The sequence below is a fragment of the Lepidochelys kempii genome, unplaced genomic scaffold (genome assembly GCF_965140285.1).
Source record: "Lepidochelys kempii isolate rLepKem1 unplaced genomic scaffold, rLepKem1.hap1 scaffold_134, whole genome shotgun sequence".
NCBI classification, from domain to species: Eukaryota; Metazoa; Chordata; order Testudines; family Cheloniidae; genus Lepidochelys; species Lepidochelys kempii.
Window position 1 is genome coordinate 209,514 of NW_027621915.1, and position 26,116 is coordinate 235,629.

The window sequence follows — 26,116 nt, forward strand, 5'->3', positions numbered from 1 at the left end:
GTTGGGGGAGAGAAAACCTTTTGAAGTGATAAACACCCATTTTTTCATGATCTATGTGTATAAAAACATCCTCAGTGCATTTTCCACTTTTATGCATCCGATGAAGTGAGCTGTAGCCTATGAAAGCTTATGCTCAAATAAATTGGTTAGTCTCTAAGGTGCCAAAAGTCCTCCTTTTCTTTTCTCAGTAATAATGTCTGTAATGCTTCTGTATTTTTTATGTCTGATTTTGTAAGAGAGTAGTTTTTAACTGGAATTTCACTTTTTAAGTAAGGTGACAAATCAGACTCCTGAAAGAGGTACAGTCATCTGGAAAGGTTTAAAATGACTGATGTAAAGATCAGACCCAGGGGATTCCTGGAAAACCTTCTGTGCTGCCTGTCAGTTGGCACCAAGGGGTCCCTGGGTCACGTGCATCTTTCCCCCAAACTCCATCTCTGGGCAGGCTCAGCTCCTCTCTCCTGCAAGGAGGGAACTGGAGCCAAGGCCGTGCAATAGCGCTGTCTGCAGTGTCTGGAGAGAGTGCGCGCCAACCTCAGGGCAGACTGCTGGGAACCAGGGCACAAATCCAAACTGGCTGAGAATTCTACACCTAGATTTCACCAACCAAACATGCAGGGTAACCTCCCCCGGCATCCTAACAGCCTAGCCATGCAGTCCCTTTGGGTTCTCAGATCTGTCTCGCAACCCAGGTGAGCCTGCCTTTGAGAGACAGATGGTCTCTCACACTCAGAATCACAACAGTATTCAGGTTACTCCCAGTCCCACAGGCCCAGGCACCCCAGGTGAACTGCACCTTAGATGTCACACCAAAGACCGCGCATGTAGCCAGTCTTATTATATGACAATTTATTAAAAAGGAAATAAGATTTATTTACAAGGCTAAAGCGGGTGAACATACATACACAACGAAGCTACAAAGTTTCAAAAGGTAACAGAAGCATCTATAGCAGACATGGGGACTTTGGCATGACCTGCCACCTGGTCTGTCCGTGTCACACCTACCCCCTCCCTGCCCTTTTCAAACCCACTGGGCTCCAGGAAGGGAGAGAACAGACATTTCTCCTCTTGCTCCTACGTTCCAGGCCCTAGGTGTCCCACGAGGAGTGTAACAGGGGGTCTACTCCCTTGGCAGGTACAGCGCTCTTAAAACTAAAAATGGAAAATTTAAACCAGTTTAAAACATTCATGCTTTTATCCAAAGCAATATCTGGCAACAGCAAAAAAAAGCAACTGGTGGTGTAAACCTGCAAACTTCAAAATCAATTGGGTTTTCAAAAGACCCCCAAAACTGACCCATTAAAAAAAACTTTGTTAAAAAGTTCCTGGGCGGGGGGGGCGGGGGGGGGCAGCGGCGCGGGAATGTAGAACATCCCCCCATAGATCTATGCCAGACCACCGAATGGGAATGATGAATATTTTTCAAAGATTCCATACATAATTTTCTAGAGTAAAAAGCTTCTGTGGGGGAATGTCAGGGCAGCGAAAGCTGAGGCTGGTGCCTTGGCTCAGTTAGGCAGAGTTCCAGGTCCAGTTGAGGTAGGTTAGAAAGGCTGGATTTGAGCCGTTCCACTGGCGGAAAAAGAGACGGCACGGGTGGGGGGACAAGATGTGCAAATAGCATCTCTGGTTTTCACCTAAGTCCACAGTGCTCTGCCCAGTGATGAGCAGAGCATTCCCCAATATTCTAGAGTTGCTCAGATGTGATCTTGTCAAGAGATCAGTCCGGCTTTTCCGGGACTAATTCCACAGTACTCTCCTTACGAGCCCCCTACCACGGCAGCCTCCTGTGCCTGTGTAAATGCATCAGGTTTGGTGCAGATCCAGGGTCTCTCACTGCTGCATCGCCAGCTGCTGACCCCATTCACATCGTTCAGATACGCGCAGTCTCCTCCTCCTCCTATCGGAAACCTGCAAGACAGAAGCCAGGAAGCTGGTGTCAGGTAGGAGTTGGACATTTCCCATCAGTCACAGGCAGGGAGAGATGCTCTCGCACAGTGCAGGGAGCTGCTGCACTCACAGCCCCTCACAATTCCCCTTCCTGCACCTGCCACAGGCCCCAGCTAGAAAGGGGGCAGTGGGGTAGCAAGGCCAGGAAAGGTTCGAAGATCAACTGACCTCCATGGAGCATTTATGCTGGGTGGGTATTAACCCAGTTCCTACTCTCCCCCCCCACACACCCAGCTGGGTCTGGATGGGCCCCTGCAGGCCCAACCCACCCAAACTGCCCTGGGCGCAGGTTCCAGGTGACTCTCAGCGTGGCGAGGAGCAGGAGTAATGCTGCACAGAAGAGCTGGGTCCATGGCTCCCTGGACAGTTTACATCAGCTCTCAGGCCAGAGGCCTGTCAGGACAAGCTGTATTGCAGGGGGCGGCTGGAGTGAAATGCCAGCAGCACAAACCCAGCGGCCATGGGGTGACCCCAGCCACTCACACAGAGCTTCCCGTCAGAGCTGGAGGCCAGCGCTTCCCACCTGGGAACAGGGTGGGATCCAGGTCCACAAGCAAATCCTTCCCCATGGTCCCATCCTGGCTACTCACAGTAGACATGTGATCCACTAGGAGAAGGCCCAGCAAAATTCTTTGGGCAGGCCGAGATCTCCCTGCCCTCAGGCCACCAGCCTCTGGCTCGGGGTGAGATCTGTCCCAGAGAAGGGAGAACCCAGCTCACAGCCACCTGAGCAGTTGGCTGTGGGTGGCTCCCCCACCAGCATCACCCCAGATGAGCTCTCTGAGGAGATGGCAATGATGCACCCAGAGCCTTCTGCTGGGGTGGGCGCCCACAGGGTGGCAGATTTCAGGGTTAACACCCCACTGAGATGCCTGTTTACCCAGTTCCGGTAAATTGGCGTCACATTAGCTATCCTCCAGTCATCGGGTACAGAAACGGATTTAAATGATAGGTTACAGACTACAGTGAGTAGTCCTGCAATTTCACATTTGAGTTCCTGGTCCTGGTGACTTGTTACTGTTTAGTTTCTCAATTTGTTCCAAAACCTCCTCTAATGACACCTCCATCTGGGACAGTTCCTCAGATTTGTCACCTAAAAAGGACGGCTCAGCTTTGGGAATCTCCCTCACACGCTCAGCCGTGAAGACTGCTGCAAAGAATTCATTTAGTTTCTCTGCAATGGCATGGTGCCAGCTGTGGTGTGGACAGACCCCAAACCTGACTAACAGATGGGCTCATGAGGCAATCACAAAGACAGACTGCTGCCGACATCAGGGCATCCTTGCTGGAATATGTGAAAATATCTGACTGGGATCAAACAACGGGTCATCAACTGACTTGTTTTCTAAGCCTCCTCTGGGCACATTTTCCAGCTTCCCATCAACCGCAAAGGGCTCTTTTAGTTGTAAGTACCTAAGACTGGCCACATGGGTCAGACCAATGGCCCATCTAGCCCAGTGTCCTGTCCTCCGATACTGGCCAGCGGTAGGTGCTTCCGAGGGAATGAACAGAACAGGGTCAGTATCGAGTGATCCATCCCATTCACACCCAGCTTCTGGCAGTCAGATGTTTATGGACACTCAGAACATGGGGTTGCATCCCTGACCACCCTGGCTGATAGGAACTGGTCGAGCTATCCTCTGTGAACTGATCTACTTCTTGTTTGAACAGAGTTATACTATTGGCCTTCACAACATCCCCTGGCAACAAGCTCCACAGGTTGACTGTGTGTTGTGTGAAGAAATACTTCCTAATAACATCAGCCACACTATCAGAGGCTAGTTCACCTGTACATCCACCAATGTGATATATTCCATCATGTGCCAGCAAAGCCCCTCTGCCATGTGCATTGGTCAAACTGGACAGTCTCTACGTAAAAGAATAAATGGACACAAATCAGATGTCAAGAATTATAACATTCATAAACCAGTCAGAGAACACTTCAATCTCTCTGGTCACGCAATCACAGACATGAAGGTCGCTATCTTACAACAAAAAAACTTCAAATCCAGACTCCAGCGAGAAACTGCTGAATTGGAATTCATTTGCAAATTGGATACTATTAATTTAGGCTTAAATAGAGACTGGGAGTGGCTAAGTCATTATGCAAGGTAGCCTATTTCCCCTTGTTTTTTTCTCCCCCCCCACCCCCCCGACGTTCTGGTTAAACTTGGATTTATGCTGGAAATGACCCACCTTGATTATCATGCACATTGTAAGGAGAGTGGTCAGTTTGGATGAGCTATTGCCAGCAGGAGAGTGAGTTTGTGTGTGTATGGGGCTGGGGGGGGGGGGGTTGAGAAAACCTGGATTTGTGCTGGAAATGGCCCACCTTGATTATCATGCACATTGTGAGGAGAGTGGTCACTTTGGATGGGCTATTACCAGCAAGAGAGTGAGTTTGTGTGTGGAGGGGCGGAGGGTGAGAAAACCTGGATTTGTGCTGGAAATGGCCCAACTTGATGATCACTTTAGATAAGCTATTACCAGCAGGAGAGTGGGGTGGGAGGATTTATTGTTTCATGGTCTCTGTGTGTATATAATGTCTTCTGCAGTTTCCACAGTATGCATCCGATGAAGTGAGCTGTAGCTCACGAAAGCTCATGCTCAAATAAATTGGTTCGTCTCTAAGGTGCCACAAGTACTCCTTTTCTTTTTCCTTTTGTTTTTGTCAGACCTGCTGCCTATTCATTTAATTGTGACAGGTTTCAGAGTAGCAGCCGTGTTAGTCTGTATTCGCAAGGAGAAAAGGAGGACTTGTGGCACCTTAGAGACTAACCAATTTAGTTGAGCATAAGCTTTCGTGAGCTACAGCTCACTTCATCAGATGCATTCAGTGGAAAATAACAGTGAGTAAATTTATATATACACAGAACATGAAAAAATGGTTGTTTAAAACTATTTCTCCCCCTCCCCCCCCCCACCACTGTTCCTCAGATGCTCTTGTAAACTCCTGGAAATGGGCTGGAAATGGCCCACCTTGATTATCACTTCAAAAGGTTTTCTCTCTCTCCCCTCACCCCACTCCCCTGCTGGTAATAGCTCATCTTAAGTGATCACTCTCCTTACAGTATGCGTGTTAAACACTCATTTTTCATGTTGTGTGTGTATATAAATTTACTCACTCTTATTTTCCACTGAATGTATCCGATGAAGTGAGCTGTTAAATGTTAAATTTAATTACATTATGGTCACTATTACCGAGCAGTTCAGCTACATTCCCCACTTGGACCGGACCCTGTGCTCCGCTTAGGCCTAAATCAAGAATTGCCCCTTCCCTTGTGGGTGCCAGGATTAGCTGCTCCAACAAGCCGTCATTGATGGTGTCTAAAAATCACTTCTCTGCATCCCATCCAGAGGGGACATGTTCCCAGACAATATGGGGATAGTTGAAAACCCCCATTATTATTGGGTTTTATGCTTTTGTAGCCTCTCTAATCTCCCTAAATTTCACAGTCCCCATCCTGGTCAGTAGTATATTCCTGCTGCTAGATTCCTATTCTTCAAGTGTGGAATTTCTATTCTGAGAGATGCTAGGATACAGCTGCATTTGTTTAAGATTTTTACTCTAATTTACTCTATGCTTTCCTGGACGTGTAGTGCCACTCCCCCGCCAGCGTGACCTACTCTGCCGTTCTTTCAGCGCTGATGGTCCAGGGTCAAACCCTGCTATCGGATCAACTGGGGTTTGGTTATTTGATCCCACCCACATCCCACTGAAATTCCTCTTGGGATGTCGTCTGGGCCATCTCTACTGCACCCCAGTTCTCACGGCAGCCCCAGGCACTCAGCATTTGTGACTATCAGGCGTCTTTAACGCAGATGGCCCCACTAAAGCCAGACAGATCTGAAAGCTTTGGCCAGTCTCCCAGCAGACAACACTTGCTTCCACCCAGCACTAATACACAGAGTACATAGCACTGACTGGTGCGTCGGCCTGAACTCGCTATCTCAGACGCCAGGGACCCAAAGCCCAGGGAATTCACAGAGGACTTACAGGTTGTTGAATTTGGTGCCATTGGCCCATTTCTAGAGCTGCCCAGGGTCCCTCCAGAGGCCAATCCAGTGGTCAAGTCTGCCTCTATAGCGCAGCAGGACAGGACAGGCTGGTGGAGCAATTCATAGGACGGTGGAAGCTGCTTGTGGGACTTGGAGCAGTTTGGGGACCGGCCGGTGGAGCAGTTTGTGGGATGGCGGGAGTTGCTTGTGGGGAGCGGAGCGGAGCGAAGCAGTTTGAGGGGCGGCTGGCAGAGCGGAGTGAAGGCCTATGGAGATGTGGGGCGGTCAGCTTCAGATCATGTAAGGTGCCCCTTACCTCTCTTCTGCCCCCCATCTCCACCCAGGTTAGGAGGTAAAGCTCTGCAGATCAACTTTCGAACTCTGGGGCTGCCCTGACCAGGGACAGAGACTTTTGGGTCATTGGACTTTTGGGACTTTGGGTGATTTGGGGTTGCTGGACTCAAGAACCAAAGGGAAAGGGCATGCCCCAATTTGCTTGGGGTGGGGTTGCTTTTGCTCATGGGTTGTGTTATGAATCCTGTTGGTGGTGTTTCCCCAACATAATGCCACATTGTTTCTCTCTGTTATTAAAAGGCTTTTTGCTACACACAGACTATGTGCTTGCGAGAGGGGAAGTATTGCCTCTTGGAGGCGCCCAGCGGGGGTGGTATATATTTGTCCCAGGTCACTGGGTGGGGGCTCGAGCCGGTTTGCATTGTGTTATTGGAATGGATCCCCTAGATATTGAACCCGGCCCTTGTTGCTGCCAACTGTGACGGGCAGAAGGGTTACAAATCCCCTTGTCATTTTATATCTTAATGCAACCCCAAAGCATGGAAGGCTGGTAACAGCTGAAGTGTTACCAGTGAGGCACAGGCACCCACTACTCCAACTCATTTGCTCAGTGAGTCTGCCTCTGTGCTCAGTTTGTCCGGAGTCTGCTGCGTGACTCCCAGAAACTCGGGGGACACAACAGACCGTCAATATGCCTCAAGATGGTCTCTGTGCCTCACACAAACTCTTCTTCCAGAATCCCCTTTGAATTTCACTCTTTATCCAAAAGCAACGTGCCCATCTGAGTGCAGAGCTGTATGAACCCTCTTACGAGCAAACTTTTCGGTCTCTTTTCCTGCTTGTGAATGGTCTGTGAATCAATGAGAATTTTCCTAGAATTGTTCATTGTTTAAAATTGTTTGCTGAAAATTTTTAACAAGCCCCTTGGAACTGGTGTGGTTTTCTTCTCGAACTGTTTGAAGAAATATTCCTTCCTGTATTGGGTAATTGGAATTCAGTAGTTGGTTTATGTGAGTGGTGATCTAAATCATATGGCCTAGCTTCCATTCCCTAATTGGATGGCCAAATTTTTTTAAGCAGGAGGGTTGCCCAAACAAATAACAGAGGGATAGACAGATAGAGGAAAAGACTTTAGGAAAAGAGCTAGCAGGCCTAGAGAATTTCAGGACACTTTAAATCTCTTCCTGTTTTTTCATGCAACTTAGGCACTTTTGAAAATTTATGCTGAATACTTAAAAATAGATCCGATGAAGTGAGCTGTAGCTCACGAAAGCTCATGCTCAAATAAATTGGTTAGTCTCTAAGGTGCCACAAGTACTCCTTTTCTCTTTAAAAATAGCTGGGGACCTTTCTGAAGGAAAGAATCACTGAGCCAAATTTATTAGCTGCCTAGCTTATTTTACATCCAGTTTTTTTGTGTCACAGTCACTCCAGATAATTGCAAGTACATGCAGTCATATTTGATGTGATGGTTCTGCTCAGATATTTGTCTAGCTACGCCTCTGGACGAGGGGTTTGGGAAGTTGTGTATTCTTATATACAAAAAAAACCCCAAACCCTATATACCTGCCATGTATATAGATTTATATGCAATGGGCTCATTTTATGTTACATCCTCATTTACAAACCACTCGCTCCATGGTGCTATTTGGGAAAGGTCCATTTGCATACTTGATCCATTTCATTTCATTCACTTATATGAATATCAGTTGGAAACTAATGGAAGAATGAGGCCATATTTTGAGGGATGATGTTTATTTATGTGGACTAGAGGTCTTCATATCTTAGAATCATGCTTAAAATAATGTTAAATTGAGTGTTTTCCTTCTGAGCCATTAAATGGATGAAACTATGATCGACTCAGATAATTGTGGGAAGTGCCATTTTTATTTTGATAAAATGTTTGCAAACTCTTCAAAAACATTTTCGCTCAGCTGTGTCTGAAACCCTCCCTGTTGCCCGGAGAAAGTTGATTCAGTGCCAGAAAGACATGACTGCTTTCTATTCGGTTCTGTTTTTTCTAGCAGCCAGCCTTTCCGGTCCACTGTTGCCAGCACTGTAAATTAACACATGCACAAATTGTAGCAGCAGATACTTTTATTAAATTGCTTGTTTACTGGGGCCATTAGCTACGGCCACCACATTTTAAAAAAGCAGTATGATTAATTACAGTTTTATTCTCGGTCTTCTAGGAGAATGAAGAATGCTACTGACCCTAGCTTTGACTCTTTCCCGGGCCTCAATAGCTACTAGAATCCAAATGATCTTGCATCTAGTCCCTAATAATATGAAACATTCATCACCTTGCTCTCAGTCACTTCAAAATTCACTTTGTTCAGTCACTGGCGGTATGCTTGGACAGAAATGAAGCAGTAGGGCAGCATGCCTGTCTGGTTTACCACTAGATTACAGCAACATTTATTGTGTATGAAACACTCCCATGTTAAAGATGTTCACACCTGGGATGACCCACACATGTGAGCTTCAAGAGCCCTCACCTCTCTCTCATGTGGTCGTTTAACTTCCCTGAATACATCAATGAAAATCTGTGGTGGTGAGGTGAAGGGTTCATGTAGCGTTCATGCACCTGGAAACAGTCAGGGCACACCCTGACTGTTGTGTAGGAGCAATGCACACATTGCTCTGTTCTATCCAAGGACATGGACCATGAAAACATGGACCATCTGGGAAGTCAAAATAAGGACATCAGCCGTGGGAAGCTTCCTCAGCCGAAGCTCAAGGCCTGAGAATAAAGATTGTAGTAGATAGAGGCTAGTAAATAGGAATATTAATTAAAGTCATATTATTTTCTTTGTTGATGCCTTTTGCGGTCGGTTGGGGTATGTGATGCGCAGGGGGGAGAGAAATAAAAGAGGTGGAAAAGCTGACAGGGGTGATCCCATCAGCAGACCAGCCTGCTTGCTTGCCTAAAGCCGTGTCCTGTTTTGTATTGAACCGCCACAACTGGCACCCAAACGTGGGGCCCTCAGCACTCACCTCGCCTGGCAAGGGTTTCAGACGCGTCACTCATCCGCTTCGCGGATCCCGGTGAGTATTTTTCATTGTGGTAAGTATGGGAAGTTCCCTCTCTGCTTTGTAAGTGCAACACCGCTGTGAGCTACAGTATTTGTTGCGTAAGGCTCAGCATGACTGTCCCACTAGAGAGCTCACTCTCCTGCTACAGGAGGTGAGTGCCCAGTGCCCATGGTACCCTGAAGCTGGAACCCTTAACTTAGCGGACTGGGAGCGGTTGGGCCAGACATTGCACGAGGAGCCTCGGGCGCCCGTGCAGGCTTTACATGCCTGGCACCTCTGCCGCGACGCGATACAGCGTGTCGCCTCGGACAGACCCTCCCTCGCGAGGCTGGTGATCTCGCCACCCCCGTCTGCTCCTGCAACCATCCCTCCCCCTGCTTCGCCCCCAGGGCCTCTATTACCACCGCCTCCCTGGCCTTCCCCACCGGAGCTGGTGTGTGATCACCCTCCCCCCGTGGGGCCCCCTGGAGGGTCATCCGTGTCTGCTCAGGGGCTTTCGCTGGTGCAACGAATGGTCCATGCAGCGAAGACTCGCTCAGATCTTACAGCGGAGGAGCTGGCTGATCTGGTCTCAGTTTGCCCGGTGACCTGGCAGAATGATGACCAGGGCAACCCCGTGGGCACCTGGACCACTTTGCCATAGTTGGTGGTTAGAGAGGTAAAGAAAGCAATTTGTGAGTTTGGCCTGACTAGCACCTTTGTGCGTGGTCTCATTGAGGGGATAGGTACTGGGTACTCCCTAATCCCTGAGGATTGGAAAACGCTGCTGCGCATGATGTTATCACCCAGTCAGTATGTTATTTGGCTTAGTGAGTATCGGCAGATGGCAGAACGCCAAGCTCAGGTACATAGAGAGCACGGTATCATTTATGAACATTTGGCAGGGGAGGGCCCGTTTGCTACTATTGAGATGCAGTCTCAACTCCCTCAGGCCGTCTTCCCCATTATTTCCACCTGTGCCCAGCATGCTTTCAAGAAGGTCCCGGATTCAGGCAAGCCTACCAAAAGCTTTGTCAGTATCCGTCAGGGTGCCTCAGAGTCCTTTTTGGATTTTACCAACAGATTGCATGAGGCTATTCTCCGACAGGTGGATAACACTGAGGCAGCTCACGAGCTCCTGTTAAAATTGGCAGTTGAAAATGCAAACGAGGATTGCCGCCGTGCTCTCCAGGCAGCGCAAGCCTCTGGTATTTTAGAGCTCTCAGACATGCTGCGGGCATGCCAGAACATCGGCACACAAGCCCATAAGGCTGGAGTTCTGGCTGCCGCCCTGAGAAAAACCGGGAAGGAGGGGAAGCGCTGTTACCGCTGTGGTAAGGAGGGTCATTTTCAGCGGGAGTGCCGCTCAGCTAAGGCACCAGCCCGACCCTCCAAGAAGTGCCCCAAGTGTGGGAAAGGTTATCACTGGGCTAATCAGTGTCGTAGCGGGTCGGGAAACCGCGCGACGGGTCCCCCCCCGAACCCAGGGCCAAACGGGGGTGTTTCCCACTCAGACAACCGCTCCTCTGCCTTAAAATCCATAGACTCTATGAGGGCGGCGACTGCTGGAAGTGCAGGGCTTGATTTGATCATGCAGGAGGACACTGACTTTCGGCTGCCAGGGGAGGTTTGCGCCATACCTACACAGGTGACGGGACCTCTCCCTGCCGGCTTTGTAGGTCTTGTTCTCCCTCGCTCACATGCTGGGAAACAGGGCTTTTTTGTCATTCCAGGGGTCATTGATGCTGACTACACAGGCATTATTAAGGTTCAGGTGTGGACTCATCTTCCACAGTCGCTCCCATGTGGACGGTCAATTGCACAATTGATTTTAGTCCCCTATCAGGTGCCAGCTGCGGAGGATCGAGACCGGGGCGGAGGCGGCTTTGGATCGACGCTGGCTCAGTCGCCATCTCACAGCACGTCCTCTCCACTTGTTGCTCTAACAATGTCGGTCCGCCCCTCGAAACCTCAGTTAACACTTCTCTAAATGATGTTCCCTTTACAGGGCTGGTGGACACTGGAGCTGACGTTACGGTGATTCGTGATCCGGAGTGGCCGGTCAGTTGGCCAACAGTTCCTTCTAAGGAGTTGTGGGGGATTGGGGGTAGTAAACCCGGACGCCAAAGTTTGTCTTGGGTCACGGTCTCTAAACCGGGAGGCCGTGCCCTTGCTACAATCCGTCCTTTTGTGCTCCCTGTCCACCTCAATATTTGGGGCCGTGACTTGCTTACAAAGCTGGACACCACCCTCGATATTAATATCTAATGGCCCAAAACCCTCCCGCACCCACCATGCCTTCAGCATTACTCTTGGTGTGGCAATCCTTAGAGCCCGTATGGATTGACCAGTGGCCCGTCCCTCTAGAGAAGCTAAAAGCGCTTCATTCACTGGTGCAGCAGCATTTGCAAGCACAGCGCTTGGAGAGCTCCACTAGTCCCTGGACACCCCGGTGCTCGTTATTAAGAAAAAGTCGGGTGCTTGGCGGCTGTTACATGATCCAAGGGAAATAAATAAACGCATCCAACCTATGGGCCCCTTGCAATTTGGCTTACCGAACCCGAATTTAATTCCTCAAACCGATCAGCTTTGTGTGTTAGATTTAAAGGATTGTTTTTTCACTATTCCCCTTTGCCCACAAGACCGCGAAAAATTTGCGTTTACGGTGCCACAATATAATAATCAGCGACCCTCTCATAGGTATCAATGGAAAGTCTTGCCCCAGGGAATGCAAAATAGTCCGACCTTGTGTCAGCTCTTTGTGGATCGGGCCCTTGCCCCTTTTCGTGCCCGGTACCCCACACTAAAGGTCTACCATTATATGGATGACATTTTGCTTAGTGGTCCTCAGGTTACGGCAGAACAACTTGAATCTCTGTCCGAGATTCTCGGCCAAAATGGCCTATTAGTGGCACCAGAAAAAATCCAACGCTCTTATCCCTATCACTACTTCGGACATAAGGTTTTACAAACCTATGCTGCTCCGGTTCGTCCGGAATTAATTCTACCTCAACCCCTAACCCTTGTTAAATTACAACAAGTTTTGGGCCATTTAAATTGGATTCGGCCCTACTTTCGTCTCCCCACTTCAATGCTGCAGCCGTTGTTCGAGCTCCTGCGTGGAGCCCGGGCACCGGGTGCGGTTATTGCCATCACTGAAAAGCATACTGCCTGCATTCGACAGATCAATGCAGCATTGAGTCAACAGTTTGTGGACAGACTCCCTGAGGTCCGTCCCTTACGGTTGGTTCTTCTTGCCACCCCTCATACGCCAACTGCGGCTCTGTTTGTACCCCGTACAGACACAGCCGTCTCTATTATAGAATGGCTATACCTTTCATCCACCCCCCCTCAAAATATTTACCCGTATTTAGATGCCCTATCTGATCTTGTTCGTAAAGCCCGCCACCGTGCAATGCAACTTACTGGCACTGATTTAGTTGCCATTGTGCTCCCCTTGTCCCGTACTGAATTTGACTCTTTGTGCCACACCTCCTTGGCCTGGCAGGTTGCTCTTTGTGATTATATGGGAGAGATCTCTTATAATCCCCCTAAAGATCCCCAATTGGTAATTACCCAACAGGTGCCCCTGGTTGTCCATCGTCTTAGTCGCTCTCAACCCATTGTTTCAGCCGTCACTCTTTTTACTGATGGCTCTCCACGTCGCGGTGTTGTCATCTATCAATTAGGTGACCCCCCTCGTTGGCATTCTCGCTTTACGCTGCCTCAGCATTCTGTGCAGCGCTCAGAATTGGCTGCTGTTGTTTTGGCCTTTCAACTTTTTGTTGATTGTCCCTTTAATTTGATTGTGGACACCCATTATGTTTCTCAAGTAATTGATCATTTACCCCTAGCCCTCATTACCCCTCAGGTCGATGCAGACCTCCTTCGCCTGTTTTTGTCTTTACAGTATCTCATCACCACTCGTAATTTCCCGTACTTTGTTGCTCATATTCGCAGTCATACCCCTCTGCCTGGGCCACTCACTGAGGGCAATGCACGCGCCGATCGCACGTTGCGTGGTCAGGTAAATTCCCTTTTTTCTGACCCCATTGAAAGCCATGCCTTTTTTCATCAGTCTGCCTCTGTTTTGGCCCGGCAGTTTCACATTCCTGCTGATCATGCAGGTTCCATTGTTCGTTCCTGCCCCCACTGTGCTGCTGCTGCTCCTACCTTTTCTTATGCCGTTAACCCCCGAGGTACCGCAGCAAATCAGCTGTGGCAAATGGATGTCACTCATGTGCCACAATTCCGCCCCTATTCGTTTTTACATGTCTCCATTGATACCTATTCGGAATTCCTCTGGGCAACCCCACAGCGTGGGGAAGCCACTCCTAAAGTTATTCACCATCTGCTAGCCTGTTTTTCTGTTATGGGCCGCCCGAGCCAAATAAAAACAGATAATGCCCCAGCCTACTGCTCCACAGCCCTTTCCGCCTTTTGTGTCCAATGGGACGTCCGTCTCACACACGGGATCCCTTACAACTCCACGGGCCAAGCCATTGTTGAACGTGCAAATCGCACACTAAAAACCTTGCTTGACAAACAATTAAAACAAGGGGAGCTGCGTCTCCGAACCTTGGGAGACATTCAGCAACAATTGCATATCCTTTTGTTCACTTTAAATAACTTAACGCTAAACGCAGATCAGCAGACCCCCACAGATCGGCATTTTCATAAATCCGAGGTGCTGGAAAGACCACGTGTCTATTACCGTCAGCTGCCTGATCCGCAATGGCTGGGCCCAGTACCTCTAATCACTTGGGGTCGGGGATATGCTGCTGTGTCTCTCCCTGCAGGACCGTTGTGGGTTCCGGCCCGATGTGTGCGACCGGCACTGAAGCAGCATGGCATGGCACCAGGGACTATCGAACCCCATACCGGAGTTTCAGCTGACCCTGGAGGAGGGAGCGGTGCCTCCTGGGTCGACAACGGCGGGACGGAAACGGAAGAGGCGTAGTGTCCCAAGCCAGCCCGTGACATGGGGAGCAGTAAAAGCATTGGTCCCCGTGGCTCAACGACGGCTGGCAGCAAACCAACAGCCAGAGACTCCTGAGACTTTGTTTGTGGCAATTCTTGCCCAAATTACTGCTAATTCTGTATTGATTGTATGCCTTTTGTGCCTGCTATTTCCTGTAGGGGTTGGCTCGGGAGCGCTTTCTCCGTTACGAGCCCGAATGACATATAACCTATGGGAAAGATTGGCTTCAATAGCAAATGTTACCCACTTTTGTTTATCTAATTCTGTAGCAGCTGGAGAATTGTTGGGTACATGCCTTATTCCAGTATGTCATCACCCTGAAGAAATAGGGAATGAGACGATGCTTGCTGCTTACGCGAATCTCTCTTCCCAATACTCTGGTATGGCTAATTGGGGCCCGGCCAATTATACTTTGTCTCACACGGCCATATCCCTCCACACACCGTACCCGGCCGGGGCCAACAATGTCACCTGTGCACGTGTGGTTAACTGCACTAGTACAAGGGTGCCCTTGGGCTGTCGGCAAGTTTCTCAACCCTTTTTAAATTGTTCCCACGCCGTAAATGTTTCATACAATTATGGCCATATCATCCTACCATCAGGATGGTTTTTTACCTGCGGTTCACGCACCTTTAATTATATTCCTGCAAATTTAAGTGATGGCACCCTTTGCTGTCTTAGTAGAATGACACTTATATTGCCTTTTGCTGGTCAAAAACGTAGTAGAAGAAGTGTACCCCTTTCAGATGATTGTATTGCAGATGTTGAGCTTTTCAGTCGTGCTGAGTATACTGCTTTAGCGGCCTCTATTGTTGGGGTCCCCGCGCTTGCCATTTATACAGCCAGAACTTTAAATAACCTGGCATGCTTTGCGGCAAAGGCAATTAATACAACATCCCAGGCAATTGCCCTACTTAACACAGAGCAACATGAATTAAGGGATGCAATTTTGGATAACAGAGCAGCCATTGATTTTTTGCTCCTGAAACACCATCTAGGCTGCTCCACGTTTCAGCACATGTGTTGCTTTAATTTAACTGATAATAGTCGCTCCATAGAAACTAGACTGGCCGAATTGGCCAATCTTACAGCACACATACGCCAAGATCTGGGGTTTGAGGGCTTTTGGAATTGGCTTACAGGATGGCTGCCCTCTCTAGGATGGCTGCGACAACTTTTCGGTTATGCTGTGTTTGTAATTGTTGGGCTTATATTTTGCTGCTGCTGTATACAATGTATTCCCTCCTTGCTAAGGCTTTGCAGAGATCCGCCCTGGTAGGCTCCCCGAGTTATGTCCTTGTCTGTCCGGGAGTTGAATCACTTACAAAAGCAAATTGATGGCTACCATGAGATGGCCGAGCATAATAATAACAAAAGGGGGGATGAAGGGTTCATGTAGCGTTCATGCACCTGGAAACAGTCAGGGCACACCCTGACTGTTGTGTAGGAGCAATGCACACATTGCTCTGTTCTGTCCAAGGACATGGACCATGAAAACATGGACCATCTGGGAAGTCAAAATAAGGACATCAGCCGTGGGAAGCTTCCTCGGCCGAAGCTCAAGGCCTGAGAATAAAGATTGTAGTAGATAGAGGCTAGTAAATAGGAATATTAATCAAAGTCATATTATTTCCTTTGTTGATGCCTTTTGTGGTCGGTTGGGGTATGTGATGCGCAGGGGGGAGAGAAATAAAAGAGGTGGAAAAGCTGACAGGGGTAATCCCATCAGCAGACCAGCCTGCTTGCTTGCCTAAAGCCGTGTCCTGTCTTGTATTGAACCACCACAAATTATATTACTTTATTTCTTTATTAATTGAGTCCCTTATCAGTGTAACGATGCTGGTTCTGGCGGGACCCAATGGAGAGTGCCCATTCAGATCAAATAGCTTCAAGCAGGGCAGTTACAGCCCAAGGCTGGGGTTTCTGTGCACACCAGGGCAAAGCAAACCAGCCAGACAGAAAAGACTTTGCTTTTACCCCACTGGCTAACCACAAGTCACACAAGCAATTCCCTTAGACATCAATATCTGAAGCAACCACCGAACTTGATCTGAGGTTAGAAAATTATTTTAACTTTGTTAAAAGGGTATTATCTAGACCGTCCCTGACAGTGTTTGTCTAACCTGCTCTTAAAAATCTCCAAAGATAGAGATTCCACAACTTCCCTAGACAATTTATTCCAGTGCTTTACTACCCTGACAATTCAGAAGTTTTTTCCTAATGTCCAACCTAAACTGCCCTTGTTGCAATTTAAGCCCGTTACTTCTTGTTCTATCTTCACAGGTTAATGAGAACAATTTACCTCCCTCCTCCTTGTAACAACCTTTCATGTACTTGAAAACTGTTATCATGTCCCCCGCTCAGTCTTCTCGTCTCCAGACTAAACAAGCCCTTTCCCTCTCCCCCTCCCCCCAGTCTTCCCTCATAGGTCATGTTTTCTAGACCTTTAATCATTTTTGTTGTTCTTCTCTGGACTTTCTCCAATTTGTCCACATCTTTCCTGAAATGTGGTGCCCAGAACTGGACACAATATGCCAGTTGAGGCCTAATCAGCGCAGAATAGAGCAGAAGAATTACTTCTTGTGTCTTGCTTACAACACTCCTGTTAATACATCCCAGAATGATATTTGCTCTTTGTTTTGAAACAGTGTTACACTATTGACTCATGTTTAGCTTGTGACCCACTATGGCCCCAAGATCCCTTTCCACAGTACTCCTCCCTGGGCAGTCATTTCCCATTGTGTATATGTGCAACTGATTGTTTCTTCCTAAGTGAAGTACTTTGCATTTGTTTTCATGGAATTTAATCCTATTTACTTCAGACCATTTCTCCAGTTTGTCCAGATCATTTTGAACTTTAATCCTATCCTATCTATCTAATCAATCGTCATCTTAGTGTCCAACTTGGTTCTGAGTGCTTACAGTTCACTACCTGACAAACGAGGTATTTTTTTAAAGGAATTCCATATTTTAACATAATTTACTGTGAAAGGCATACAGTTCCCTGCAAGCCAATAAGGTCTCGTTGGTACAAGGAAAGTCTTGAAAAGATTAACTCTACCATTCAGCTGAGATGAGTCCTTCTTTTTATGGAGAAAATAGAATATCACGGCTGTTTTCATCATTTTCATCGTGATAAAGGGCAGGCAAGTGGATTTTGTCAATCAGGTGTTTTAACTGTTCCAGAAATTTTGCGAGGTTCAGCTCTTTCCATCAGTGGAGACTGAATACAAAGAGCCAGATCCTCAGTTGGTCTAAATAGTCATAGCTCCATTGAGAGGTCTGCTGAGAGAAATTTGGAGGCCCAGTAAATTATGTTTTCCCCCTCCCCTTTCACCCTATAGTTAGATAGTTTTGCGGGGGCACTGAGCTCAGGACCTCAGTACAATTGTTCCACACCCTTCCCGCTCTCATCAGCCCTGTCTATTGATAATTCACACCAGCTGAAGGTTTGCCCAGTAAGAAGATTTGCTGAATGATGAGTTGCAGTAAGTTCCATTGTTTAAAATGTTTAAAAATTTTACTTATTTTCCTCACTTTACTCATGTGAGTGGAACCCTTGACTTCAAAGGAATCATTCATGTGAGTAAATTTAGGCATTTTTATTTTATATATGTCTATATATGCAAGTTTATTTATCTATTAACTGTTTGTAGAATCAGGGCATTAGATGCTATTCATAGGATATTAGTCATAACAAAATAAATGGTTTATATTGAAGAGGGAGAAAATATAATTGTTGATTGCCCGTGTTGATTAGACTTTGATACAAAATATTTAAGGCTGGGATTTTCAAAGGTGTCTGAGGGAGTTAGACACCCAACTCCATTACATTTCATAACTCCTTTCGGATCCTTTGCAAATTCAAATCCAAATAGGGAGGGGGACTAAATTTAGGTTATGAAAAATGAAAAATCAGAACACCCAAAACAAACAGTCAAACAAAAATTCAGAACATTCACTGTAAAAGTCATTGATAGATTTCAAGGTAGGGACAACTTTTTCAAAAGTGGCTTCTAATTCTGAATGCCTCAAATTTGAGACCTCAGCATTAATCCATCTGTGAAGGAAACTTTTGGCCAGCAGTAGGAACCTGATATTTTTTTCTGAAGGTGTTTTAGAAACTCGGCATATTTCAGTTTTGCTGTATTTGTGGGGCTTGCGGTCTGTTGTGTGGGAGTGAGGGTACCTGGATTCTGTGCTGAGCTCTATTAGCGATGCGTAGAATAGCTGTTGTATCAAAGGACCAGGAATCAGTACACTTGGGTTCTATTCCCATTCTTTGAGGGGAGTTAGGATCGTGGTTGGAGCAGAGCGGGGGCTGAGAATCAGGGCTCCTGGGTTCTATTAACGGTTCTGGTCGAGAAGTATGTTCGAATGACTAAACGGGGAGAAGAATTGCAGACTCCTGGCACAGCTGGTCAAAAATGTTTGAAATTCACAGTTTTGATGAAATTCTTCATCAGAATTTAAAATTCTGATAAAAAAGGGATGCATTTTTTGATTATTTTTTTTTTTAGGAAAATTGCTTCCTTTTGTTCTTTGGTCCTCTCTGGCCCTGAGCTTTGCTGTAATTGGCACATTGCATGACCTTGCACACCTCAGTCTCAATTGGTCAAAGGAGGTTGCAACTGACTCATTTTCAACCACCCAAAATGAATGCTGGTTTATAGATGTAAATGATTATTTATGCTCCAAAATTGAGTAGCTGTCCTCTGAACTGCAACTTTGTATAACATCAGGTTTCAGAGTAACAGCCGTGTCTGTAGTTCACGAAAGCTCATGTACAGCTTTAGTCTGTAGCTCACGAAAGCTCATGCTCAAATAAATTGGTTAGTCTCTAAGGTGCCACAAGTCCTCCTTTTCTTTTTGTATAACATCCCCACTCCAACTTGGGACTTCAGCAGGCTTAGAACCTGAGACTTTCTGCATAAAAAGAATTAAAGGTCCTCTTGCATTGTAGGAAGGAAATTGACAGGTACAAATCTCACGTGTTCAGTATTGACCTAAGTCTGCTCCCACTGACTCAATGACAAAAATCCTATTGACTTCCTTCCTCGGGAGCAGAAATAGGCCTATACTGAGAACTTTTGAAAAGCTCACCCTATTTAGCAGGGATTTTCAAAAGAGACGATGGGGTTTTGTTCAATTCTAAAGGAATCACAGATTGTGCTGAATGCCTAACACCCATAGGTCTCATTTGAAAATGATTTGGCTCCTGAATCCTGAAGAATTTACAGGAAAAATGTTGTTTTTTCTGTTGAAATTTTTCAGGGTTTTGTCAAAAGGACAACCCCCACCCCCCACACACACCCCGAAAACAACTTTGTATTTGAAAATTTTCAATTTAAAACAACAAAAATATCAATTAAAATAAAATCAATCTTGGGCTTTGGATGCTGACCGTGGAAAAAACATGTTTCATTGACAAAAACTAAAAATTGTGTTTTTCAAGGAACACCTGAAAATGGAATTTCTATCCTGAAAGTTTCTTTTTGGTCCAAAAGCCACGTTCCACTGGAAAAAAAGTTTCCACAGGAAAATTTAGGACAAGCTTAAATTCACCCTGTGAGCAGGAAGGCTCCAGAAATGTAATAGCAATAGGATATTTTCAGCCTTAAACCATTATTTCCTGCCTCTTTTAATTATCTGCTCTTTCTGTGCATCAAAATCATCTGTAACCCACAAAGCCACAGTTGTGTTTAATCAGTTTAATTTCATGTCTTCATTTGTTTTGGCAGGTAAAACAGCTGACCACACTGGAAAAGGGCTATCACACCAGTGTGAAGGAATTTACTCTCCTGGGATTCCCTGCGACCCAATATTTGCAGATCTCGCTCTTTGTGCTCTTCCTTGTCACAGGAAATGTGGCGATCATAGTCCTAGTGGCAACCAGCCGTCACCTTTGCACCCCAATGTATTTCCTTCTCTGAAATTTCTCCTTCCCGCAGGTATGGCAGACCACAGCTTGTATCCCAAAGACGCTTGCCAACCTTGTGTCCCAAAGCAAATCCATCTTCTTCGTCAGCTGTGTCCTACGGGTGTATTTTGTTTTCTCCCTAGGATGCACAGAGATTTTCTCTTGGCTGCCATGGTCTACGATTGCTATTTGGCTATATGCTATCCTTTGCTCTACAGCTCCATCCTGAACAGCACCTTGACTGCTCAGCTGGCTGTTGGCTCTTGGTTGTGTGGTTTCCTGGCTATTTGTGTCCCAGCATTTCTGATCACCAGGTTGTCCTTCTGTACCCTAGTGTCATCAATCACTTCTCTGGGGACCTAGCACCGTGGATAGTTCTTTCCTGCACAGATACCTACCTTATTGATCTGGTGGCCTTTATCATCTCCTTCATCGTCATCCTGGGCTCCTGTGTCATGACACCTCTCTCCTACCTTTACATCATCTCCACTGTACTGACAATCCCATCAGATAAGGAATGGAGAAGGGCCTTTTTAACTTGCTTTTCCCATCTCACAGTTGTGATTATCTGGTACGGTTCGACCATTTTCCTACATGTCAACCCTTCCATGCAGAACTCATTGGAATTGACCAAAATAGTCACCGTCTTGAATACTATTGTCACACCCCTGTTGAACCCTTTCATCTACACACTGAGGAACCCAGAGGTAAAAGAAGCCCTGAAACATGTATTCAGGGAAGCGATGTTTTTCAAAATGTGCTGGAGGTCATTGGCTGTCACAGAAAATGTGGTGAAAGAAAAATGAGTCTGCACATGGAAGATATACCAAAGTTGATAGGGTATTGAAAAAACAACAACAATCCCTGAGGGCCAGAAGTCTAAAGATAATTAGCTGCCCAACTCCAATGGAAATCAGTGTGAGTTAGTTGACTAAATACCTTTAACAATCTGGTCCTTAGTGTCTCACATCCTTGAACATTTACAGCCAGATTGTTAAATGTATTTAGGTGCCTAATGGGATTTTCTATGAGTTTTAAGGGCCTAGATACTTTTTAAAACCCCACTAAGCACCTAAATACCTTTCAAAATCCAGCCCTTATGCATTGTTATCCTCTTACTTTGTATTTAATTTAAAATGAAACAAATTGCACATGTGCCAATTATTTATTTCTATTAAAGCCTGGCCTGTGGAGAGGATAGAGATATCGACAGGCTTGGCAGAATTCAATTTTTATTTTTTATAATTTTGACAGAGAATATCAAGGTTTATTTGTGAGCATTTTTTTAAAAAAAATTGTCTATTTGTATTTTCACACTTGTGGGAAATTACTGTGGCGTGTCAGACAACAAGGTGGGTCAAAGAATAATTATTTAACGACAACTGGTTTTTTGGACCTTTTTTTTTTTTGGGCGGTTGACGTTCTGCGTGGCAAAACTGGCATTTCCCGACATTTACTGATAAAAATTTAACCCTTCCAAACCAAGGTAAGATAAACCCACAGGAACCTCAAATCAAGACCCCAGTGGATTTTGAAGGGGATTCAGAATAAAGTTCCGGTTCCAGTTCCAGACTGGGTAAAAACCCAGATGGGTATTTTTGTAGGCTTCTTTTTTTCTTTGTTTTTAGTACACGGGCATTCCAAAATTTTGGAAAGATTGAATTCACACAGATTCTGCCAGTTTGGACTGAAAATATGTGAGAATAGCTTACAAAATTTTGATGATGTCAAAACTGAATCCAGAATCTTAGTCCTGATTCACCTTTAAAATCACAGTGGGAGTGGAGGGGGATCCCCACCCCCCCACTCCCTGATACCCCCTTACCCTTGCTGCGAGCATCTCAGCAAGGAGAGGAGACGTCGTTAGAAATCATGAGATTGGCTTTAAATAATAAATGTTGGGTTCTTTTGATTTGCTGTCTGGTTTTTGAGTCTGTAGGGTGCACTTCATGTTTTTATGCTTTTCTCTGTAACCATGAGTGTGCCCTGGTGGAAAGAGGACTGGACTGCAACTAGGAGAATGAAGTGAGCTGTAGCTCATGAAAGCTTATGCTCAAATAAATTGGTTAGTCTCTAAGGTGCCACAAGTCCTCCTTTTCTTAGTTCTATTCCTGGCTCTGCCATTGGCTTGGTGGATGACTTTGGACAGGTAATGGTGTTAGGGGGCTGTATAGTCTGCAGTCAATCAGGAAGTGAGTGGGTGGTTGGGTGTGTGGGCAGGGGGAAATGGGAACTGTGGATGGGGAAATTGGAATCATGTTTGGCTAACGGCAGGAATGGAAGAGGGAGACAGGTGTAAGGCTCTGTGGTATCAGAGCTGGGAAGAGGGACACTAAGGAAGGAAACTGGAATCATGCTTGCTGGAACTTCACCCCAATAAACATTGAATTGTTTGCACCTTTGGACTTCGGGTATTGTTGCTCTCTGTTCATGTGAGAAGGACCAGGGAAGTAAGTGGGTGAAGGAATAAGCCCCCTAACAAATGGCTTCTCTCTGTGCCTCAGTTTCCACATCTGTAAAATGGGGATAATGATTCTCACCTCCTTTATATAGTGCTTTGTGATCTATGGATGAAAAGAACTACCGAAGAGAGAGGGATAATGATTATGTAAAAGAAAATATGAAAGCTGATCTGTTGATTCAAGCAGTTGAGATTTGAAGAAAAACAACAAATATTGTGAGGCAGACATTAAAAATCATAAGAAGATCCTAGCCACACTGACGTCAACGACAGAACTTAATTTCAGTGGGGCCAGGATTTCACCTTACATTGTCCAGAATTTTATCTTAACCCAACATTCAAACCCTTTGAGGCTTGCCTGCTGTCTTGGGCCAGACCTTCAACTGCCAATTTACAGTAGATTAGCATCCAGTCTACCAAATGTACTTAAAACATAAGGATCTGCTATGTACAATTAATATCGCTTCATAAAATAACATGGAACTGGTTAAGATTTTGTGCCATCTGATTTACCTAATATTCACATAAAGATCATTGTAAGTGGTCACTCACTGATTCACATAAGCAGTGTCCATGTTTCCATTGAATCTTGAGCCCATTGAGTTTCGTGAGTGTAAATTCTAACGTTTCCATGCACTCACAGGTGTTAGAATCATGAAATGCCACCGAAATGTGGTGCTTTTGTGGATAGCTATCACTTTGGGCCTGGTGGAGGCTGTTTCAAAATGTTAAAGGTTATGAAAGTGATATGTACAAGGAAGATTATGTCCCCAAATCATTCTCAACCAATTTAGTTTATTCTGTGAATTCTACTTTTGTGAGACACTATGCACTTGATTAGTCTGAATATATTTATTGTTGGAATACCTAGATAGTACGATAAATTAGATTAGATAGATAGATGTGTCTGGGGACACAGAGAGAGAGAATTTTTGTTAACTGTGATCTCCATACAGTTAATACACCTTCATTTCCCCTGATACTTGAATAGAATTTTACTGGTAGCTTTGGTTTCTCTTGGCAATCATGGATGTTTCAAATGGAATTTCTAGATTGTGCTTCACTGGACCATCGGACCACCTGAAACAATTCAGGAAATATCATTTGATGGTTCACAAGGATAAAAGAATAATTCAAGTTACTGATTTCACAACGTACTCAACTCAGTGTACAGTGATAGCAAGACACAGAAACACAGCAATTAATGTGAATGAGGGACCTGATCACCTCATACGATATGATTTTTATTGTGCGCTTTTTGTCTAATATGCAATATAAATCCCAGGCTCATGGTTTGAGGATCTGAGTATTTAAATTAAAGACTTATTTATCCTTCCTATGGAGTGATTATCAAGTTGGGATACAAGCTTGGGTACTGATGTTACAAAGGGACATTGAACCAAATTCACATCTGGTGTAACTCACTTGACTTTGGAGAATTTGCCCCAGTGTCTCACAGGAACAGAGTGGGTGGACAAAAATCTCCTTCAACATGAGCTCTATATATATACAAAAGAGGGATACACATTACACTTTAAAGTAAGAGGACTGCAGTTACAGTGCAATGGCCCTCTGAGCTGAGCGGTGACTGCGCCTAAGGCTGTGACTTCCTCTGCCTCCATCAGAGGGGAAGGGCCCGTCCCCCTCCCTGCACCCAGATGGGGCCGGTCGCTGAGCTGAGAACCAAGCTCCCACCCCAGAGCAACCAGCTCAGGATGGCACGAACTCTCCTTCTGCTTCTGCTGGGTAAGTGACCTCCCTCGGCCCGCATCCCTCTGTCTGTCTGTCTGGAGATCCCCCCGTCCAGCATCCCTCCATCCCTCTGCACCCCCATCCCCTCCCTGGAGCTCTCACCTCTTCTCTTCTCTTCTCTTCTCTTCTCTTCTCTTCTCTTCTCTTCTCTTCTCTTCTCTTCTCTCTCCAGATTCTCCCCAGACTGGAGTCCCCCGCAGGTAACAACCTCTCCTCTCCTTGCTGAGAGGCTTGTAGCGAGGGTGAGGGGGTATCAGGGAGTGAGGGGTGGGGATCCCCCTCCTCTCACACTGTGATGTTTGGAATCACTGCTGTGAGACGTGATATTAACAAACGTACAAACATCACTTTTCACAGCAGCAGACTTACTCGCAAGCAAAAAAAAAGCAACCAAAAAAGCAAAAGAAACAATTAAACAAAGACAAGAACATGCAAAGCACCTTACTTGTGTTTCTATTCGGTGCCACAAGTTCTCCTTTTCTTTTTACTGTAAGGAGAGTGATCACTTAAGATGAGCTAATACCAGCAGGAGAGCGGGGGTCGGGGCGGGGGGGTGGAGAAAACCTTTTGAAGTGATAATCAAGGTGGGCCATTTCCAGCAGTTAACAGAAACGTCCGAGGAGCAGTGGGGGGTGGAGGGGAGGAAATAAACATGAGGAAATAGTTTTATTTTGTGTAATGACCCATCCATTCCCAGTCTCCATTCAAGCCTCAGTTAATTGTATCCAGTTTGCAAATTAATTCCAATTCAGCAGTCTCTCGTTGGAGTCTGTTTTTGAAGTCTTTTTATTTGAATATTGCGACCTTTAGGTCTGAGATCGAGTGACCAGAGAGATTGAAGTGTTCTCCGACTGGTTTATGAATGTTATAATTCTTGACATCTGATTTGTGTCCATTTTTTCTTTTACGTAGAGACTGTCCAGTTTGACCAATGTACATGGCAGAGGGGCATTGCTGGCACATGATGGCATATATCACATTGGTAGATGGTAATGGCTGCTTTGCCGGGCTCACCTTTCTCCCTCCGTCAGGTTGGCCAATGGGGATAATGAGCCTGGAGATCTCATTCCCACTGCTCTGAGTGCTGCCCATGTGCACACGACCCAGCTCAGCTCTTCCTGTATCCCAGGAACGTCTTCATCTTCTGGGATCCTCATGGCAGCAGTGGGATGATTTATCGGAGTTCCTTAGTCATGGGGCCTTTCTCTCTCTTTAGTTTCAGAGCCAGCGTCCTGGAATCGTCTCCTGGTGCGTGGAGTGGTGAGGGTGGTGGGGGTGCTAGTCTCACTCTACCTATGTGGGTTTTGGAAAGGTAGAGGAAAAGTGTTTGCCTACTCGCAACTCATCTTCAGGAAGCTGCTGACTCATCCCTCCCTGCAGCCTGGAAGTCGGCAGGATTCCCAGGAATCTGAGCTCCCCGCAGTGTGTGACAGGGACGGGGACCAGGCCCAGGGAACCAGAAACAGGAATCAAGACCCAGCCCTGGAGAATGGGGAAGGAGACCTGCTAATGGAGGACAGACGCTTCCCCCAGGAACCCAGAGGAAGGGATCCATTAGGTGGGGACACAGGTGTGGCCCAGGAAACTGGAGCAGCGTTGCCAATCCTCCAGGGTGACTGGGAGTCTGCAGTAATTAAAGATTAATTGTCATGTGATAAAATCTTCAGGAATACGTCCAATTAAAATTGGCAACCCTAAACCGGAGTGGGGGGAGGGACAGACTTGGGCTCGGGAACCAAATGGA

At 46.2% G+C, this 26,116-nt stretch overlaps 2 long non-coding RNA genes and 1 pseudogene across 2 annotated transcripts; 2 read left to right on the forward strand and 1 right to left on the reverse strand.

Annotated features, from left to right (window-relative positions):
- Positions 1-1,544: 1,544 nt before the first annotated feature.
- Positions 1,545-24,465, reverse strand: LOC144930005 (uncharacterized). The gene is made up of 3 exons (XR_013635126.1): positions 24,046-24,465; positions 23,173-23,700; positions 1,545-1,911 (listed from the first exon to the last, which is right to left on the reverse strand). It is a non-coding gene; the product is annotated as an uncharacterized LOC144930005 (long non-coding RNA).
- Positions 9,213-13,484, forward strand: LOC140904860 (uncharacterized). Its single transcript, XR_012156663.2, has 3 exons — positions 9,213-9,291; positions 11,267-11,319; positions 13,130-13,484. It is a non-coding gene; the product is annotated as an uncharacterized LOC140904860 (long non-coding RNA).
- LOC140904848 (olfactory receptor 6F1-like) lies at positions 19,924-21,567 on the forward strand (annotated as a pseudogene).
- Positions 24,466-26,116: the final 1,651 nt, after the last annotated feature.